At 44.3% G+C, this 16,167-nt stretch overlaps 1 protein-coding gene across 2 annotated transcripts in view; it reads right to left on the bottom strand.

The window, feature by feature from the left end:
* The window catches only part of paqr5b (progestin and adipoQ receptor family member Vb), a 92,774-nt gene extending 82,151 nt beyond the window's left edge, over positions 1-10,623 (bottom strand). Inside the window, exon 1 of one of the 2 annotated variants that reach the window (XM_080214210.1) lies at positions 10,551-10,623. The gene's annotated coding sequence lies outside the window, so the exon portion shown is untranslated. The remainder of the gene's footprint in view (positions 1-10,550) is intronic. The other variant, XM_080214211.1, reaches the window with a different exon arrangement.
* Between the last annotated feature and the right edge of the window lie 5,544 nt (positions 10,624-16,167).

Raw genomic sequence — 16,167 nt, forward strand, 5'->3', positions numbered from 1 at the left:
AAGCTCATGTTTCCAAATAAACCTGTTGGACTTTAACCTGGTGTTATGAGACTTCTTACTGTGCCACTTTAGTTCTGACATCTCCACATCATGGCTATCATAGAGTTATACAGCAAAGAAGCAGGCCATTAGTCCCATCGTGTCTGTGCCAGCTCTTTGAGAAAGCTGTCCAATTAGACCCACATTCCTTACTTACTCTCCATCGCCTCGTTCATGTTTCCTTTCTGAGCGTTTATTCAATTCTCTTTTGAAAGTCATTGAAGAATCCATTGGCCTTTCAGACAAGCATTCCAGATTCTCACTGATTTCTTTCCAATATTTCCTGCTTTTGTTTTAGATTTATTCTCAGAAACTGTAGTCTTCCATAGAATCCCTGCAGTGCAGAAGGAGCTCATTCAGCCCATTGAGTCTGCACCAACCACAATCCCACCCAGGCCCTATTCCCATAACCCCACCTATTTACCCTGCTAATATCCTGACGCCAGGGTCAATTTAGTATGGCTAATCAACCTAACCTGCACATCTTTGGACTGTGGGAGGAAACCGGAGCACCCGGAGGAAACCCACACAGACATGGGGAGAACGCACAAACTCCAAACACTCAGTGACCCGAGGCTGGAATTGAACCTGGGCTCCTGGTGCTGTGAGGCAGCAGTGCTAACCACTGTGCCACCGTGCCGCCCATTTCCTTGGCTTTTTGTTTGCCATGTTACACAAATTTAATCGATCCTCCCTCATCTTCTGTCTGAATTTGCAGATTATAATAAAGTTTCTCTCAAAATACTTCCGTCAATAGCAGAAGTCTATGGTCACTCTATTGTACTTAGAAACATAGAAACCCTACAGCACAGAAGGAGGCCATTTGGCCTGTCGAGACTGCACTGACAACAATCCCACCTCGGCTCTACCCCCATAACCCCACATGTTTACCCCATCAATCCCTCTAACCTATGCATCCTGGGACACTAAAGTCAATTTTAGCATGGCCAATGCACCTAACCCGCACATCTTTGGACTGTGGGAGGAAACCGGAACACTCGGAGGAAACCCACTTAGAGATGGGGAAAACATGCAAACTCCACACAGGCAGTGACCCAAGCTGGAAATCGAACCTAGGCCTCTGGAGTGTGAGACAGCAGTGCTAATCACTGTGCCGCCCTAGTTCAACAATGCTCTTTCTTTAAGATTGAAAAGCATTTTTGCATATTAAATGATACATACCAGAACTATGTTGTCTTACATCATAAGTGCATTACAGAAGCGGGTCATTTGGCCCAACATACCCGTCCTAGTGTTTACACTCTGCCTGAGCCACCTCCAAACCTTCTTCATCTAATCGCTCCATTATTTCATCTGTGTGTGTTTATCTAACTTCTCCGTAAGTGTGTTCTAGCCTTTACTGAAATGCATACCCTTTAGATTGACAGCAAGCTGACTCCAACCTGACTCAATATTTACACACCCCCTAAACAAAACTCCACCCAGATTCTTCTCGACTTTGTCTAATACAGAGATTCTAGCTTTATAAGTACATGATTTGAAATTAGGGTAAAAATCCTGTTGTGGGTTCATTCTGCCAGAGAAATGCTTATTTTTAAAAGTCAAATGTTACTTAGGGAATCTTGGTTTCTTATTTCCTTTGGTGGCTGAAAATTTCCTGCGGAGGTCGGGGGGGGCAGATTTCCTGGGGCGCACACAGCCAGAAAATTCCAAGCATTGTACCCGCAATGCTGAGGCTAACTTTTGTACAGAATTATAAAATCCTACAGTGCAAAAGGAGGCCATTCAGCCCGTTGAGTCTACACCGACCATAATCCCACTCAGGCCATGTCACCATAACCACATACATTTACCCTAGCTCATTCCCCTGACATTTCGGGGCAATTTAGGATGGCCAATCCATCTAACCCACAATCTTTGGACTCCTGCTTAGATCAGCATGGAATGAGTAATGAAAATTTGGGACCTTCTAGGTTAATAAGGCTTTAGTGCCAATCTTGACACTTCCAACATCTGAGTCAGAATGTTGTGGGTTCAAGTCTCACTCCAGAAACTTGAACACAAAATCTCAGCTGTCGCTCAGTGCAGTACTGAGGGAATGCAGAATAGGGTTGTCGACAATTCAGAGATGAGCGGGGACATTATCCCCAAGTGACTTTCCAAATCCCCTTTCTCTACCACCCAGAACAAGGGCAATTGAGGCATCACCACCTACACGTTCCCCTCTAAGTCACACAGCATCCTGACTTGCAAATTTATCACCATTCCGCACCCTGGGCATTCTCTCTTTCACCTTCTTCTGTCGGGAAGAAGATACAAAAGTCTGAGGTCGCATGCCAACCAACTCAAGAACAGCTTCTTCCCTGCTGCCATCAGATTTTTGAATGGACCTAACTCACACTAAGCTGATTTTTCTTGACATTCTAGGTATGACTGTGACGACTGCACTCTCTCCTTTCCTTCTCTATGAACGGTATGCTTTGTCTGTATAACGCACACAAGAAACAATACTTTTCACAGTATATTAATACATGTGACAATAACAAATCAAGTCAAAAAATCAAAATCGTTCATCAGTGCTGGGTCAGAATCCAGGAATACCCTCGTTAGCAGAATCGAGGTAGATTGGAAGATGCTGTCAAAGTAGCGTTGAAACATTGCTACTGTGTATCTTGACGATGGTAAACCGCTACACAAGAGTCAATTTAAGGCATATTTAACACTAATATCAGCTTCTTCGCGCATAGAATGATAAACAATGTGGAATGGATTCTGGGATATAAAAAATAACTGTGATTCCTGGAGTCATTTTTAAGAACCAGTTGGATATTGCAATGAGGGGACTTGAAGGTTATTTTGGACTAATGGGCTCAGATACACAAAATATCTCTTTTCTTAACCTTTATTTTGTGATTGATAAACTAACAAAGACAAAGGCCTCCCTATTCTTGTTGGTTAGAAGTCTGAGTAGGCATAATCCAGATCTTTACAGCGCTAAAAAGGTATGGCTAATATACATACAACCAGTTTAATAAAGGCAAAATACTGCGAATGCTGGAATCTGAAACAAATATAGAAAATTCTGGAAAATCTCAGCAGGTCTGACAGCATCTGTGGAGAGAGAATAGAGCCAACGTTTTGAGTCTAGATGACCTTTTGTCAGAGCAGAGCCAATTCTGGCAAAGGTTCATTTAGACTCAAAATTTTGGCTCTACCCATGTCATAAGGCAGCTCAGGACAAAAAGGGGTATGAACTATTCTAGTAGTACTCTTGCCTCTGAGTTACAAAGTACCCCGACTCGAAACGTTGGCTCTATTCTCCCTTCACAGGTGCTGTCAAACCTGCTAAGATTTTCCAGCATTTTCTGTTTTTGTTAACTAGCTTCAACTTTTGATACAAAAAAGGATCTCCATGTTAATTTGATGGAGCTCTTGCAAAAGGTCATTGGAAGTTTTCCCAAAGCGTATCTACGAAAATAACTCCCACTGAAACGGGTTAATGACATGCCAATTAGCACACACAGGAGTTGGGCAGATACTAAATGATGGCTAGGGTGAAGGTTAGAAAGATTTTTAAAAGGTAGGCGGAGATGATCAAACGCTGAACAGAACATTGTTGCTTCACTTGTGGGAATGGCATCCATGGAATGTGACTCATCAGGTTTGAGGTAATGTTACACTAAACATTTTGGATTTCTGAACACTTTGAGAAATGTCACTAGTTTTCTCTTTTTGGTAAGGCTCCCAGCATCTGCTCACCTCTCTCAGCCCCCATTATGTGGATAATCAGAAGGAGATTCTCCTCGGGCCAAAGGATTTTTCCAGCTCCATGCATTTTCCCCAAACTATGTCGCCCTGCCTCTGCTAGCAGCTAACCTGGGATGTTTCTCTCCACATTCCTAGATAGATTTGGTCTGTGACCCTGGCAACTTTGTACCCTCATTCACAATGTGTGGCGATAGAAGGGACAGTCTCCAGATTAAAGACCTTAATAAATGCTGCTGTAATACATGAAAAAGTGATTTGTTTGATAGGACAAGATTGAGATTGAGGATATACATAGTCAGGGCGTGATGTAAATGAGGTTGAATTGCATAGACATTCATTTCTGAAATTGCAGAGCCTGCATTGAGTTTTGTTTGGTATTGCAATGGCATGTACTCAGATAATTGGACTTTCAGGAATTATTTGAATCTGGGGAGTGGTTTTGGATGGCGATTTTGTGTCAGAATTAGTTATACACTGAATTTTCATAATGCAACATGAACCCAACTAACTTTTGGCTTGAGTTCAGCCAGTTCACATCTCGTTCTTTTTCAGTATTGTGCTCCTCACTTGGCCTTCGTGCCTCCGGCTATCCATTGCCTTCTCTGCCCAAAAGCTATAAACTTGTTTTCAAATAAAGGTTCCACTGGTCATCTTTTGGAGAAGCTTAGAAATGTAAATTCAATTAAGTAAATTGGGAATTAAAAAGCGAGTGTGAGTAATGGTGCCTGGAGTATTATGAAAACCCAACTAATTTACTTCTTTTTGGGAAGGAAATCCTTACCCAATCTGGCCTATGTGTAACTACAGATTCATAAGGTGAAAACTTATCAAACAATGGCAATGAGGTTGTGTAAGGTGCTATATAAATGCAAGGTTTGTAGGTGAAACTAGGAGAATGCAGAGCATCTCTGACGCTTTGTGCTGATGACTCAATGGTGCTAAAATTGCATAAAGGCATTTGCTGTATGCAATCCGCCATTCATGCCAGTGGGATTCTCCAGTCCCGCCGGCAGCACAGCCCATCCTGTGGACTTCCGTACAGTGTGGGGTGACATCAATGGGAATTCCCACTGACAGGACGGGACTGGAGAATCCCGTCGCTAGCAAACAACCTGCCACCTGCAGGAAACTGGCAGGAAATACGCAGCTGGGAGGCCAGAGAATCTCATTCAATGCCTTCATTTGATTAAACAGAACCCCCTGCTCCCCGTCCCTCCCTCCCCTTGTACACCACCGATAGCTAATCAATTGCATTTCACAACAACCATCATCAATTGGTATAAAAAATCTATCTGTTCTTTAGGGAAGGAAATCTGCCGTCCTCACCTGGCCTGGCCTTCTTGTGACACCAGACACACAGCAATATGGTTCACTCATAATTGTCCTGAAGTGGCTGGGCAAGCCACTGAGTTCAAGAATAATTAGGGATAGGTAACAAATGCTGGTCCAGCCAGCAAGACCCACACTCCATGAAAAAAAACCAAAACAGGAGATCATGGGACTGCAACCCAAGGGTCAAAATCAGAGGGTATTTTTCTTCTAAGCAGGGGAAGCACTTTATGAAAAGAGGGGAGGTCAATATACACACAAATTAAACAATGGAGAACAAATGACGGTGTGCAAGAAAGGTAAGCAGACTGCCTGCATTGTTGTTCAGTTCACAGCTAGACCACGGGAGTTCTCTGCCAAGGGGCGATGGAAATGCTGAGGGTGTTGTTACAATTAAGTTAAAGTTAAAGCTAATTTATTAGTGTCATAAGCAGGCTTACATTATCACTGCAATGAAGTTACTGTGAAAATCCCCAAGTCGCCGCACTCCAGTGCCTGTTCAGGTACATTGAGGGAGAATTTAGCATGGTCAATGCACCTTAACCAGCACTTCTTTCAGTGTGGGAGGAAACCGGAGCACCCAGAGGAAATGCATGCAGTCACAAGGAGAACATGCAGACTCCGCACAGATAGTAACCCAAACAAGGAATCAAACCCGCATCCCTAGCACTGTGAGGCAGCAGTGCTAACCACTGTGCCACCATGCTGCCCATGTTTCTCTGCTGCTCCTCTGCCTGTGCTCAGGCTGCCTTTTTGCTTTGTCTGAGGCCAAGGGGCTCCCTCCCTGTGATTGTGCCAAATAGCCCTGCCCTTCTTTCCTGCAGTCAGCCTGGCCCAGTGATGAGCAGTGTGGCCTCAGCCTGGCCCAGTGATGAGCAGTGTGGCCTCAGCCTGGCCTAGTGATGAGCAGTGTGGCCTCAGCCTGGCCCAGTGATGAGAAATCTGGCCACAGAGTCAGGGATTCTGGATCAACTTCCAAAACTTGAAAACAGAAGTCCCAGTCCGGTACAAAGGAGAGAACGGCACCGTCACAAGTGCCTTTACTCAGATGAGACATTAAACTGAGGCCCTGTGTACCCCTCAGGTGGGCTATTTCAAAGAAGAGTAGGGCGTTCTCTCAATGTCCTGGTGTTCTCTCAGTATTCTTGAGTTCACCCAGTATCCTGGAGTTCTCTCAGTATCTGGAGTTTTCCCAGTAGCCTGGAGTTTTCCCAATATCCTGGAGTTCTCCTAGTGTTCTGGAATTCTCCCAGTATCCTGCAGTTCTCCCAGTATCCTGGTCAATAGTTCTCCCAGTATCCTGGCCAATATTTATACCATAACCAACATCACTAAACGAGATGTTGAATATCCAGTATTATAACAGCACAAAGGTATTTCATTGATTGTGACACATTTTGAGAGACATTCTAAGGTGAAAAATGCTTTATAAATGTAAGTTTTTCCTTGCTGCCCTGCCCTGGGACTGAAGAGCAAACCTGGAACTATTTGGTTTGTCCCATTCTGTTTCATACAACACAGAGGACTTTTCCAGAGATTGGTTAATGGACAGAAGCATGTATCTCTCCAAGAGATAACAGGAAGTAACATTGGAACTTAGCCTTGCTGCTTCTGCTGTTCAAGTAACACAATATGGTCTGATACTGGGAGAACTCCAGGACACTGGGAGAACTCCAGGATCCTGGGAGAACTCCAGATACTGGGAGAACACCAGGACATTGAGAGAACACTCCACTCTTCCTTGAAATAGTTCACCTGAGTGGCACACACAGGACCTCAGTTTAATGTCTCACCTGAACAAAGGCACTTGTGACGGTGCCGTTTTCTCCTTTGTACCGGACTGGGACTTTTGTTTTCAAGTTTCGGCTCATCTGCCCAATCTAGGACTCAATCATTGTGAAGAATTTCTTTTATTTACATGTGTTTTCATGGCCTCAGTTGTGGGTCTTATATCAACAACAACAACAACTTGCATTTATAAATCATCTTAAATGTCCCAGGAGTCTTTACAGAAGCAATTTATTTCAATCATGGGATGTGGGAATTGCTGCCTGGACCGATTGCCCAAACCTAAACACCATGCATTTAAGAGTCAACTACATTGCTGTGGATCTGGAGTCACATATAGGCCAGACCAGGTAAGGATAGCAGATTTCATAGAAACCTAGAAAATAGACTCAGGAGTAGGCCATTCAGCTCTTCAAACCTGCAACACCATTCAATATGATCATGGTTGATCATGCACTTTTGGTATCCCACTCCCCGCTTTCTCTCCATACCCCTTGATCCTTTTATCCACAAGGGCCACGTCCAGCTCTCTCTTGAACATATTTAACGAACTGGCCCCAGCAGCTTTCTGTGGTAGAGAATTCCACAGGTTCACAACTCTCTGTGTGAAGAAGTTCTTCCTCATCTCAGTCCTGAATGGCTTATCCCTTATTCTTAGACTGTGACCCCTAGTACTGCACTTCCTCAATATTGGGAAAATTCTTTCCGCATCTAGCCTGTCCAGTCCCGTTAGGATTTTATATGTTTCTGTAAGATCCTCCTCATTCTTTTAAATTCCAGTGAGTACAAGCCCAGTCAATCCAGTTTCTCTTCGTATGTCAATCCTGCCATTCCAGGAATCAGTCTGGTGAAGCTTTGCTGGACTCCCTCAATATCAAGAATGTCCTTCCTCAGATAAGGAGACCAAAACTGCACACAATACTCAAGGTGTGGCCTCTGCAAGGCCCTGTATAACTGCAGAAAGATATCCTTATTCCTAAACTCAAATCCTCTTGCTATGAAGGCCAGCATTCCATTAGCTTTCCTCACCACCTGCTGTACCTGCATGCCAACCTTCAGCGACTGTTCCACCAGGTCACGTTACACTTCCCCTTTTCCTAAACTGCCACCATTCAGATAATAATCATCCTTCCTGTTTTTGCCACCAAAGTGGATAACCTCACATTTATCCACATATAATGCATTTGTCAAGTATTTGCCCACTCAGTCAGCCCATCCAAGTCACTGTGCAGCCTCCTAGCATCCTCCTCACAGCACACACGGCCACCCAGCTTAGTGTCGTCTACAAATTTGGAGATATTGCATTCAATTCCTTTATCCAAATCATTAATGTATGTGGTGAGTAGCACTGAGCCCGGGGTAGCCCACTAGTCACTGCCTGCCAGTTTGAAAAGGACCCGTTTATTCCTACTCTCTGCTTCCTGTCTACAAACAGTTCTCTATCCACATCAATACATTACCCTCAATACCATGAGCTTTAATTTTGCTCACTAATCTCTTGTGTGGGACCTCGTCAAAAGCTTTTTGAAAGTCCAGATACACAATATCTACTGGTTCACCATTGTCCACACTACTGGGCACATTCTCAAAAAATTCCAGAAGATTTGTTAAGCACGATTTCCCTTTAGTGAATCCATGCTGACTTGGACTAATCCTGTTACTGCTTTCCAAATGCTCAGTTATTATATCCATAATAATGCTTTTCAGCATTTTCCCCAACACTGATGTCAGACTAATCCCTGTTTTCTCCCTCCCTGCTTTGTTAAAAAGTGGGGTTACATTAGGTATCCTCCAATCTACTGGGGCTTTTCCAGAGCTTATAGAATGCTGGAAAATGATCACCAATGCATCCACCATTTCTAGGGCCAATTCCTTGAGTACTCTGGGATGCAGAGCTTCAGGCCTTGGGGACTTATCAGGTTTTAATCCCAGCAATTTCACCAATACAATTTCCTGATTAGTAAGGATTTCCTCAGTTCCTCCTTTGTGCTAGACTCTCTGTCCCTTAGTATTCTCTTCCCTAAAGGGCAACATAGATTTTTTTTTATGACAATCGACTATGGTTTCATGGTTATCATTAGACATTTATTTGCTGAATTTTATTGATTTCAGATTCCACTATCTGCTATGGTGGGATTCGAACGCAGTTGCCAGAGCATGACCCTGGGTCCACTGAGAAATGAATACACCAACGCCCTGATATTCTGATACCCAGCCGCATAAGGAGATATTAGGACAGGTGACCAAATGGGTGAAAGAGGTATATTTAAAGTAGTCTTAAAGGAGGAGAAAAAGAGGAAGCGAGATTACGAGGTGGAAGAAGAATCTAATCTCCACAAATTGTAGACAAAAGAGACATCTGGAGCAGGGAATGGAGAGGCTTGGTCACTTTGCACGACACTCTGTCTTTCTTCAGTGATCAAGGATGCTTTCCCTTTATCATTCCAAGGAAAAGTTGGAAATAATTGCAGAGCAAAAATGCATATTTTTGCAGCTGTATGAACGTGTTCATACCGGTAGATCCAGTTCCACAACTACTTTGAAAAAATATTTAACACCAGTTGCCAAAGGAAATAAGAATTTCACTTATTGAGACTAAATCAAAATATGATCCAATGAGATACTATAGCAGTTTATACTTGACATATAACAATTTGAGGAAGTTTTACATTTAAATTTTTGGCCGATCCTTCCCATAGATAAATGACGGCACAGGCGGAGAGCATTCAGCCCATCGTATCTGCTCCAGCCAAAAAAGAGGAAAAAAAAGAAACTACTCGAACTGGTCATATATTTTAATCCCATTTTCCAGCACCTGGTCTATAGCCTTGAAGGCTCCAACACTTTAGACACTGATCCAGCTACCTTTTAAAAGAGTTGAGTGTTTCAGCCTCAATCATCAACTTAGGCCATGAGTTCCAGACACCGGTTTCCTCCCACAGTCCAAAGATATGCGGGTTAGGTGGATTGGCCGTGCTAAATTGCCTCTTAGTGTCAGGGGGACTAGCTAGGGTAAATGCATGGGGTTATGGGAATAGGGCCTGGGTGGGATTGTGGTCAGTGCAGACCTGGTGGCCGAATGGTCTCTTTCTATACTGGAGGACTCTATGAATCAGAGAAGGATTGAGGGCCCAAATTCTTGGCAGCACCTTTTTTCAACTGAAGCCAGCAGGAAGGTGGTCAGACCAAAAATTGAAAACCCGTAACGCCAATTTGCGTGCTCTTATATCAGTTACCAAGAAGACGACTCTGACAGTTGTTGGGGGAAGCTGGTTTTCGCTCCCTAGTGAAGGGGAAAATGAGTATGGAATGACTTGTGTAAAATAAAAATCTGCCTATTTTCCTTGAGTTGTTCATTAAAATTGTTGAACTAGTCACCGTCACAAAGCCCAAGGAACATATGGCCCTGCAATAAATACTGCAAAGGAGGTGACCCCCTCACCTCAGACACACACTCTCACTAAAGCCTCTCCCCCAGACAGATAAAGGAGCAACACTTAACTACAGACTTGAGAGAAAAGGGTGGCATGCAGTGAGATAAATCAATATTAAAACATTAAGAGAAACATCTGCCAAACAGAAGAAAGCGACTGAAAAATCCCTGCGTTTCCTGTGGCAGAACAGACACAAAGTGCAACAAACTGCTGAGAAAGATGAGGACCTACCTGCTCTGCTGGCTGCCGCGCCGGTTCTAAGATGCACCTACCTGTGATAGGTATAAGCGTGTGCTTCTGTGTCACGGCACAGTTATACTGCACTTACTTCCTGATAACATTGCTGTTAACTAGTTCTGCAGGCTTGGCAGGAGAAAGGAAGGGGTGGAGAAAATGCGCGGCAAGAATTGGAGGCGGGGTGGGGACGGACGGGGTGTGGGGGGTGGGGTGCAGGCATGGAAGGAGCAGCAAGAGGAAATACTTTAACTAAATCAGCACTTAAAATTCTCCCCACCATGACCTCCACCGCTCGTCCCTCTCCCCCGTAACCCCCAGTACCATCCTGCCAAAGCTCTGGAGTGGGATTCAGCTGTGGGGGCCCAATGAGGTGCAGATATGATTAATTGTAATAACTTCACCTTTGCTATTCCACAAAAATAAATGGACCAAAGTAAGAAGTTAATTATTATAATCTTGCCTTGCAATCAGTCAGATATTCCACTTGTTTTGGCCGGGCGTGCTTCTGTGTTAAATATCTGTCAAACACAACAAGGAGCCGGGGCTCCAAAAGAACAGGAATGTACATTCAACCTAATCTTGTTCCTAAATTTTGCAACTGTCATTCTTCCTGCCTTAAGGGAGGGAAGTTCCTGCCAGGATTCAGTTCCACAGCTGGAACTACTGCTGGGATTCAGTTCTACAGGTGGAATTCCTGCTGGAATAGAGTTAGACAGGTACGATTCCTACTGGGATTCTGTTCCACAGGTAAGACTCCTGCTGGGATAAAGTTAAACAGGTGGAATTCCTGTTGGAGTAGAATTAGACAGGTAAGATTCTTGCTGGGATTCAGTCCCACAGGTGAGACTCTTGCTGGGATTCAGTTCCACAGGTGAGACTCCTGCTGGGATTCAGTTCCACAGGTGAGACTCTTACTGGGTTACAGTTCCACAGGTGAGACTCTTGCTGGGATAGAGTTCCACAGGTGAGATTCCTGCTGGGATAGAGTCCCACAGGTGAGACTCTTGCTGGGTTACAGTTCCACAGGTGAGACTCTTGCTGGGATAGAGTCCCACAGGTGAGACTCCTGCTGGGATTCAGTTCCACAGGTGAGACTCCTGCTGGGATAGAGTCCCACAGGTGAGACTCCTGCTGGGATTCAGTTCCACAGGTGAGACTCCTGCTGGGATTCAGTTCCACAGGTGAGACTCCTGCTGGGATACGGTTCCACAGGTGAGACTCCTGCTGGGATTCAGTTCCACGGGTGAGACTCTTGCTGGGTTACAGTTCCACAGGTGAGACTCTTGCTGGGATAGAGTTCCACAGGTGAGACTTGCTGGGTTACAGTTCCACAGGTGAGACTCTTGCTGGGATAGAGTCCCACAGGTGAGACTCTTGCTGGGTTACAGTTCCACAGGTGAGACTCCTGCTGGGATAGAGTCCCACAGGTGAGACTCCTGCTGGGATTCAGTTCCACAGGTGAGACTCTTGCTGGGTTACAGTTCTACAGGTGAGACTCCTGCTGGGATTCAGTTCCACAGATGAGACTCTTGCTGGGTTACAGTTCCACAGGTGAGACTCCTGCTGGGATTCAGTTCCACAGGTGAGACTCTTGCTGGGATAGAGTCCCACAGGTGAGGCTCCTGCTGGGATTCAGTTCCACAGGTGAGGCTCCTGCTGGGATTCAGTTCCACAGGTGAGACTCCTGCTGGGATTCAGTTCCACAGGTGAGACTCTTGCTGGGCTACAATCCCACATGTGAACTCCTGCTGGGATAGAGTCCCACGGGTAAACTCCTGCTGGGATAGAGTCCCACAGGTGAGACTCCTGCTGGGATTCAGTTCCATAGTGCAGACTCCTGCCGGGATTCAGTTCCAAAGGTGAGATGTCTGCTGGGATACTGTTCTGCAAACAGCATTACTTGCTGGGATATATTGCCATGGCTTGGAAGCCTGCTGGAATAGAATTGCACCCTTACTGGTACAATTTTGCAGCCAGGATCCTTTCTCTGCTGTTTACTGCCTCAGTTCTTTGGTACACTTGGCAGCTGAGACATTGGAAAATTATTTCAATTTATTGTTATGTTGTTGGAAGTGAATGTGCAGGAAGCTGTTGAAGATGGATGAACAAAGCTCCCCAAAGCCCTGCTGTCTAAAAGACAATGCAACACAAAACTAAACAGATCAGAAAATGAAAGGTTTCACCCCCGACCTGCACCTAGCACAGTGACATTGCTCAAGACATCATTAGAAGTATTTCAGCTGCCTTTGGTGTCCCTGGTCAAGGGAATGGAGAGTTAACGGGATTTCCCAACTCTGAGTTGGTGGTCAGGTCACCTTGCTGGAAAGTTTGTGGACGGAGAGGGGTTAGTCCTGGCTCTGGTTGTCCCCACAGTTGAATAACCAGCTGCCACACATGTCAATGAGAATTGTTAATTTGGGTAAATGGTTGGAGTGTCTGTGTGTGTGTGTGTGTGTGTGTGTGTGTATCTGACTTGGGTCACTGTCTGTGTGGAGTTTGCATATTCTCCCCATGTCTGCATGGATTTCCTCAGGATGCTCCAGTTTCTTCCCACAGTCTGAAAAACATGCTGATGAAGTGCATTGACCTGAACAGGTGCCGGAGTGTGGCAACTAGGGGAATTTCACAGTAACTTCATTGCAGTGTTAAGGTAAGCCTTACTTGTGACTAATAAATAAACTTTACTCTGAGTGCAGAATTATCAGCTGTACAAATGTCAGCCAGTCGGAATCTGGTGAGGAATGGCAGGGAGGTAGAATTGGCCAATTTTGTTGAGGTATTTAAATAGTTAATTTTGTGTCTGTCTGCTAAAGGCTGTGAGTTTCTGAAAATGCAAAGTCACGGAGGCATAACGTAGCCGTGCTGCCTGTCAGTGCCACAGTGGATTCTCGAATAATACAGGCACATGACGAACTAACTGCAACTTTTATCTAAAACGAACATTTATAATTGTGTATATAGTAAACACTGCTCCTTCAATCATTTATAATTCCCCAAACATTTTCTTTGACACCTGTAATCATTAAACACCAGGCACAGGCCCTTGTTTCTGAGCTTCCACTGCAAGCTTCACGTTTTCAAAGTTATTGCATCAACAAAGTCCATTTTTTACTCAAACAGATTTTTCACCAGCCCCAACTTCTAACACACTGGCACAGTGGCACAGTGGTTAACATTGCTACCTCACAGTGCTAGGGACCCGGGTTCAATTCCCAGCTTGGGTCGCCGTCTGCGCAGATTCTGCATGTTCTCCCCATGTCTGTGTGGGTTTCCTCCGAGTGCTCCGGTTTCCTCTGACAGTCTGAAAGACATGCTGGTCAAGTGCATTGGCCATGCTAAATTCTCCCTCAGTGTACATGAACAGGTGCCGGAGTGAGGTGACTAGGAGATTTTCACAGTCATTCATTGAAGTGTTAATGTAAGTCCCCTTGTAATAATTAAACTTTAAACAGTGAAAGTAAATCAGGGTTAATATACCAAGCTCCCTACATATGCTAAAGAATCCTTATAGTGCAGAAGGAAGCCATTCAACCATCAAGTCTGCATTGACTCTCTGGTAGAGCATTTCACGCTGGTCCACCACCCCACCCCCCAACCATTCCCTTAACCCCATGTATTTAATCCCCTAATCCACCTAATCTGCACATTGTTGGACTGTGGAAGATTTTAAAGTTTATTTATTAGTGTCACAAGTAGGTTTATGTTAACACTGCAATGAAGCAACTGTGAAAATCTCCTAGTTCCCACACTCAGGTGCCTGTTCGGGTACACTTAGGGAGAATTTATCATGGCCAATGAACCTAACCAGCACATCTTTCCGACTGTGGGAGGAAACCAGAGCACCTGGAGGAAACCCATGCAGACAAGGGGAGAACATGCACAACACAGATGGTGACTCAAACCGGGAATCGAACCCGGGTCCCTGGCACTGTGAGGCAGCAGTGCTAACCACTATGCCATTGTGCTGCCCCTTACCTTTAGTGTGCTTCACATTAAGAATGTTGAGTAAATTTGGTTGCAATTAGGCTACTTTTGAACCTCCTCATAAACCTCAAATTTAGTTAAATGAAGTATTAGCACTGAGATGAGGAGAAATCTCTTCACCTCAAGAGTGGTGAATGTGTAGAATTCACTACTGCAGAAAGCAGTTGAGGCCAAAACATTGTATATTTTCCAAGAAGGGGTTAGATATAGCTTTTGAGGCAAAAGGGGAATCAAAGGATATGGGCTTAAGGCAGGAATGGGTTTTCAAGCTGGATGATCAGCCGTGAACATATTGAATGGCGGAGCAGGCTTGAAGGGCCGAATGGCCTACTCTTGTTCCTATTTCCTGTGTTTCTATCCTGAGACCACCTTGTTTCCCTGTTGTCTATCATTTTACTGATTAGTCTAACAATGAGTATTGTCAGTCCCTATTTCAGCCCTCTGCCTGTTCACAGCCAGAAGGGTGGGGAGGAATATGCCTAGGCCAGATAACCCCTGCTGACCCTGCAGGAACAGAATCTTCCCTACACAATGGGTGTGATCTGTTTATTCATTACTGAGGCCAGCTAAAGAGTTTAATTTTAGATCTGGACTTTCGGAAGCAACTTCAGCACCCATAACATTTGCACCCGATTTTCTGCGTCAGTGCCTTTTTTAAAAAGAATTTAATTTAATTTAAAACCCCAATGTTTAAACGTAACTGTTTTTCCAAACTTTTTTTGTAGAAAAATAGGTACAAAAGGTGTTTGCCTTTCCTTTTGTTCTCAAGACTATTTTACAGTTGTAACGAGGTGTGGCAGCTTAAGTTTGACTTGATATGATTTATTATTGTCACATGTATTCGTATAAGTGACAGCTATTGTTTCTTGCGTGCTATACAGACAAAGCATACCGTTCATAGGGAAGAACAGGAGAAAGTGCAGAATGTAGTGCTACAGTCATAGCTAGGGTGTAGAGAAAGATCAACTTAATGCGAGGTAGGTCCATTCAAAAGTCTGATGGCAGCAGGGAAGAAGCTGTTCTTGAGTTGGTTGGTACGTGTCCTCAGACTTTTGTATCTTTTTCCCGACAGAAGAAGGTGGAAGAGAGAATGTCCAGGGTGCGTGGAGTTCATAATTATGCTGGCTGCTTTGCCGAGGCAGCGGGAAGTGTAGATAGAGTCAATGGATGGGAGGCTGGTTTGCATGATGATTGGGCTATATTCACGACCTTTTGTAGTCCCTTGTGGTCTTAGGCAGAGCAGGAGCCATACCCATCTGTGAAACAACCAGAGAGAATGCTTTCTATGGAGCATCTGTAAAAGTTGGTGAAAGTCGTAATAGACATACCGAATTTCCTTGGTCTTCTGAGAAAGTAGAGACATTGATGGGCTTTCTTAACTATGGTGTTGGCACTATAGGGGACCAGGAGAGTTGTTGGTGATCTGGACATCTAGGCTTATCCATTGACATCATGTACACAATTACTGTAAATCAAATAAAGATGATAGAATGGTGAAACTCTTCCCTGTCCTGCTTAACTTTTATTGGTTTGCTGAGATTCCTGAGGATTCCATAATTATAAATTCACAGCTTCAATCTCCAACTTGTCATGAGTTCACTACTTGCACGTTAAGAATGTCATCCCT

Source organism: Carcharhinus amblyrhynchos, chromosome 28 (genome assembly GCF_965287045.1).
Source record: "Carcharhinus amblyrhynchos chromosome 28, sCarAmb.v2.hapA, whole genome shotgun sequence".
NCBI classification, from domain to species: domain Eukaryota; kingdom Metazoa; phylum Chordata; class Chondrichthyes; order Carcharhiniformes; family Carcharhinidae; genus Carcharhinus; species Carcharhinus amblyrhynchos.